We start from the raw sequence: 5,639 nt of genomic DNA on the forward strand, positions 1-5,639 counted from the left end.
CTGTTTTGGCAGGTTAGCCTTAGCTTGGCACAAACACTTTCGCCAAATTGGTGTGCCGCCGCCTTATTTGTTTGTGTCTTCGATGGTACATCAGAGTGATAACTGTGATTTATGAAACCTAAATAAGTTGATAGTTTTTATCATTGAGTTCATTCGCTATAAAATGTGAAACGGAAACATTACAAAGCGATGAATCATTCGTGCCAAAACCCAAAATTAATTTGCAAGAGAATTTTTCCTGCTGCACTGCCTCCCCCTGCTGGCCACAAAAAAAAAAAAAAAACAGGAGATGTAAAGTTGATTTTTTTCCCCATCAAAAATCTCAAACCATGATGCCCTCACACTGTAAGGAAAACAAAACAAGTGTGGTTTATTTTTATTGAAACAGAAAGAGGGAGAAGCATACATCATTATTTAAATATTGTATCTATCTAGCTATCTATCTAGCTATCTAGCTGTCTGTCTGTCTGTCTGTCTGTCTGTCTGTCTAATAAAATGAATGAAACATTCAACAGATTAAAACTCAGCAGAGGACGTCAGAGATAAATCAAGGGCAAATTAAAGGGCAAATACAAATTAAAGAGAAAATAAAAGCTGACGGTGAGTGGAGATGATAAAGTTGTAATAACAGTGATCTGGTAGAGCTGACCTGCTCTTTATTACCTGCAATGAAAACTAATTTAAACAGACCTCTGCCAAGCAAAAACACACATGTTTAATGTTCAGACAGACAGACAGACAGACAGACAGACAGACAAGCAGACAGACAGTGTTTCATTCGTTCCCTTCACATGTCCCTGCTCACAGAGCCAACAGTCTGTCTGTCTGCCTGTCTGTCTGTCTATCTCTCTGTCTGTCTGTCTGTCTGTCTGTCTGTCTATCTGTCTGCTTGTCTGCCTGCTTGTCTGTCTGTCTGTCCTGCTCCCTGTCTCCCTGCCGGTCTGTCTGTCTGTCTGACTGCACAGTGTGAGGGGATTAAAGGGGAACCAGCTGCTGCAGTCAAACTGAGACAGAGACTTATGTAAGACTTCAGCTAACGTCTCCGCCAGATGTCTCGGTAGCATTTGGCGGCAGAGAACACACAACCCTGACATCTACCACACACACACACACACACACACACACACACACACACACACGCACACGCACACACACACACATACAGACACACAGAGTCCACAAGGACACACTGAGTGGACATCACAGGTGAAATATCCTCACATCGTGTCTGTATCGTGTGTTGATCTGAGATTCACTGTCTCAGCATTATGGTTTTGTTTAAACCAGCCAGTACAGCAAGAATAGCCTACTGAGTTTATATTAGGCTGCAAATTTAAATTCACTAAAATCAGTTTATCACAACTGACCATTAAAAAAAGAAAAGAAAAGAAAAGAAGAAAAGTAAAGAAATCTTCAATTAACTTTTAATAAATAGATTTTTTTTTTTTTTTTTTTTTTTAAATGCACTTTTCAAAAAAAGTTGTTTTTTTTTTTTTTTCGTTTCTCCTGTTTTGGCCGCAGGATCAGAAGATGCAGTTGTTTTCCCAATACACTAGAAAAAAAAAAAAAAAAAAAGAAAAACAAGTTGTGAATCAGTGTTTCTCCAGGATACTGACAATGCATTTACCAGCGTTTTACTCTAACTTTCATTCCCACTAAATTCGTGTTTATTTAATTCACTTGAATTAATTTTAACATAAAAATCAAATGGAAACAAGAGTTACACGTTGTTGTTTTTTTCTCCTCAATCCTCATAAAAACCCAACACCGGCACCGATCAAAACCAAACTCAGTATGACTCTGTGTTTTGTGTACCTGCCAGTAGGTGAGCCCCTTTAATTCAATGGGCAACACAAACAGCGTTTTCCACTTAACGGACAGTTTGTGGCCACCTGCTGCTGACGGCCCACAGCCCCAGTCCAGCATGCAGTGCGAGGTGTGACTGACAGAGGGCGCTACAGGTTCAATGGCAGACACTCAGCAACTCCCTCAGCTCCTGTACCCCCACTGTGCCCTGAGGGTGAGGAGGGTCAGAGAGCATTGCCTCTCTGTGTTTACCAAATAACTGATGATACGAATGTAAGATTTAAGATATTAACATAAAGTTTATTGCAGTTAAAACTCCATCCAGCTCCAAAAGTTTGTTAAAGTGCAGGGTTACGGTTAGCAAATACACAGGGATGTAGATGCATGTCAAAAAGTGATTTTTGTGCACAAATAGAAACATTCAACATTCAATGTGATCCATTAAAATGTAGAGATTTCACTGAGACAAAACAAATGTGTGGATTTAAGGACAACAGAGGGAAGAATTGTTAAAAACTGATTTAAATTTTGCGAATTTCCTTCGGGATGAATAAAGTATCTATCTATCTATCTAAAAAGAGAAAGAATAGCATGATTTTTTTTTTTTTTTTTTTTTTTTTTTTTTTTTTTACTGTTTTTCTCTACTAAGACTCAAATGTACCTGTTAGTATTTTTAGTAATTTCATTTGTAAGTGAGCTGGGTTTCATTTTGTCCAGCAGACAGTGAGGTGGCCACGCTCTTAGCCTGCACTGTCTGTATGTTGCAAACATATTATCTGGCAGTGTTTTTTGTTTTTATGATTTGTTTAAATGTTTCATTTTTCCTTATTCAGTGTGGTTATGCTGAAGTTGGGCATCTCTTTTTACAAGGTTCAAGTCTAAGACAGCAAGCAGCACATTTAGTGATAGACAAAAAAAAAAAAAAAAAAAAAAAAAATCATGACAAAGAGAAAAGGTGAGCCAGAGAAAAAAGATAAGAGAAGAAACAGTGGAGTGCCAGTTAAACAGTGAGGGAATATAAACTATGGCTCTTGCACAACTGTTGTACAACTGCAGGAAACAGGTGGTTTATGATGTGCATGTAATGATATATACAGTGTGTGTGTGTGTGTGTGTGTGTGTGTGTGTGTGTGTGTGATGCTCCTCCTTAACGTCCCCATCAGACTTAACCTCATCTGAGCTGACTGTGCACATTGAAAGCCTCTGGACAATAAGGAGCAGGTTTGAACGAGGAGTTGAAATCCCTCACTGTCTGCCCTGCACCCGTGGAGAAGACGGCAACAATGAAAGCATGTAGATAATGCTTAGAGATTATTCAAGGAAGAGCATTACCTGCAAGAGTTTATCAAGATAAATGACAGCTGGCTTAAGCTCAGATAATCCCGGCTGCAAAGAACTATACCATTAAAAAAAAAAAAAAAAAAAAAATCTGAATTTTTTCCATGGGAAACTACCTATTTAAAGTTTTCACCTAGCACAACACAGATATTGGCTTGATGCATATAATCCACATTTAAAAAAGGGAAAAAATCAGCTTAATGGCTAAATTTCACATGAAAGGCTCAAATGTTTAGCCTACTTCAGTGGTGCATTCTCAATTTCAGAACAAAAAGGGACCAAGCCCTGAAAAATGAATGCATGGTGCAGTTTCTCCTTCAGCTGTCATTTGTAGTTCATGTCTGAGTTTTAGGTTTGGATATATATTTATGGGTGGTGTGCCTTTTTATTTGCACATAGGACCTGGCAGGGAATGGGAGGGGCGGCCTCCTCTTTGATAATTTATGGCAGAGGAAAGTAAAATATGGATGCCTTATCACCATAAGGCGAGTCACTTCCTGAAGCAGACAGGCACGGGAACGACGGGGAGCTTTTTCTGTCTTGCTGTTTCTACTTTGCAGCAGAAACAGTCACAAATTTATGCCATGGTTCCACTTTTGCTCTTTGCAGAAGCTCTGGAGTTGGAAGATTTGGTACATCTCGGCATCAGAGAGAAAATAGATCCACTGCTTTGATATTATCCATAAGAGCCCACAAAATCCCATGCTTAAAGCATCATATATATATATATATATATATATGTGTGTGTGTGTGTGTGTGTGTGATGCTTATGTATATGTGTGTGTGTGTGAGTGTGTGTGTGTGTGTGTGTGTGTGTACATACATAAATACATACATATATATCTATCTATCTCTCTCTCTCTCTCTCTCTATATATATATATATATATAAAGTGTAGTCTCTTGTATTGATGAAAAAGTGAAAGCAAAGATAAATACATTTCCATTTTTAGCATGAAAAATAAAATCATGCAAGTCCTGTTTGATATTAATCTGTAGGTGGAGAATAATAGCAAATGTAATAATATAATATTTGCTTCATTCAAAGATGTAATGCCTTAGTTTTCTCCATGGTTGTCTGCATCACCTAAAGATTAATATCAAGCAAGACTTCCAGGATTTTGCTTCTTAATAATTTCATTCATTCATTCATAATCATTTTGACCACCCTGATTATTTAATTTCCGGCCGGTCCATTTATGAAAGGATAAACAGAACAAAAGGCGACGTATTTGAGCAATAATCCAATAAGCCACGATTGCCTTCAGGTTCCAGCACTTCTGTGGTCACATCCGGATCAGAGATGTTCCTTTGTCTGATTATTTGTTCCTACAGGTCACAGGTTTCAGCAAAACCTTTATTTCAAAGTTCAATATTTCAAGTTCAATATAAATATTGTAGTGCACTGGTCAAATGTTAGTCTTATGTGGCTAAGTATTAAATGAAGAACACAAACCCTCCAAAACATTTCAGTATTTTCAAAATTATGAACAAAATCAGCATTTTTAAAACATATAAGCCACTGTAAATTTGTATTTGGTTTAAAATTTGAATTAATAGACTGAAATATTTGTCAAAGCAAGTCAAGTCAACTTGAGGTCAACTGTGTAAATATCAGATGTAAAGCTTTAGAGCAGTGTAAAAATAAAAATGATATTCAGGGGGGGCGAATAACAGAAAATCAAAGAAACTATATATACCTAAAAATATGGTATAAATAAAATAAGTAATAAAAATTGACAAATTATGGACAATTTACAATGTGGGGTGTATAGATTTTTTGTGTGTGTGTTTTATACGTGTGTCTCCAAAAATATGTATTTTTTTAACTGAAATTGGGATTCAATAAATATCTGAATTAAAGGCTCACTTTATTTATTTATTCATTTAGATTATATACAATTAATACCTGATACTTAGGACTTAGTAGCAGTACCATCATGCGTGACTCTCACTGTTACTTGAGCCACTTTTCAGCAGACTATCTTCACTTTTTTAAAATCATATTTTGTATTTTTGAATACTTTGAATTATTATTTTTTTAATAATTTGGCTGCAAAGATCACATTAGTTATAAACCATAGCTCCCATAAACACTTCATATGGGATATGTGCAGGATGTGTGTGTGTGTTTGTGTGTGTGTGTGTGTGTGTGTGTGTGTGTGTGTGTGTGTGTGTGTACATGCACTCGCACTCGCGCCTGTGCGTGCGTGTGTTTTCTTCAAGTTTGAGTCCTTAAGGGCGCGAGTGAAAATGCAGCAGTTTCCTCAATCCGAATAAGGGGCACATTGGATCTTTGCGACACTTCATGTAAAATAACAATAAAATAAATAATATGACAATAATATTAAATAATCATCACCACACAACTTTTTAAGCTGTTATAAAAATACTGAATGGTTATGTTACTGTTTTAAAAAAAAAAAAAAATGCTGTTGTCGTGTTGTACGTTTTTTAGGAGGACGTGACTCTTTGCAGACGCTCCCTCGAGCCAAA

This window comes from Myripristis murdjan, chromosome 6, assembly GCF_902150065.1.
Source record: "Myripristis murdjan chromosome 6, fMyrMur1.1, whole genome shotgun sequence".
Classification (NCBI taxonomy): Eukaryota; Metazoa; Chordata; class Actinopteri; order Holocentriformes; family Holocentridae; genus Myripristis; species Myripristis murdjan.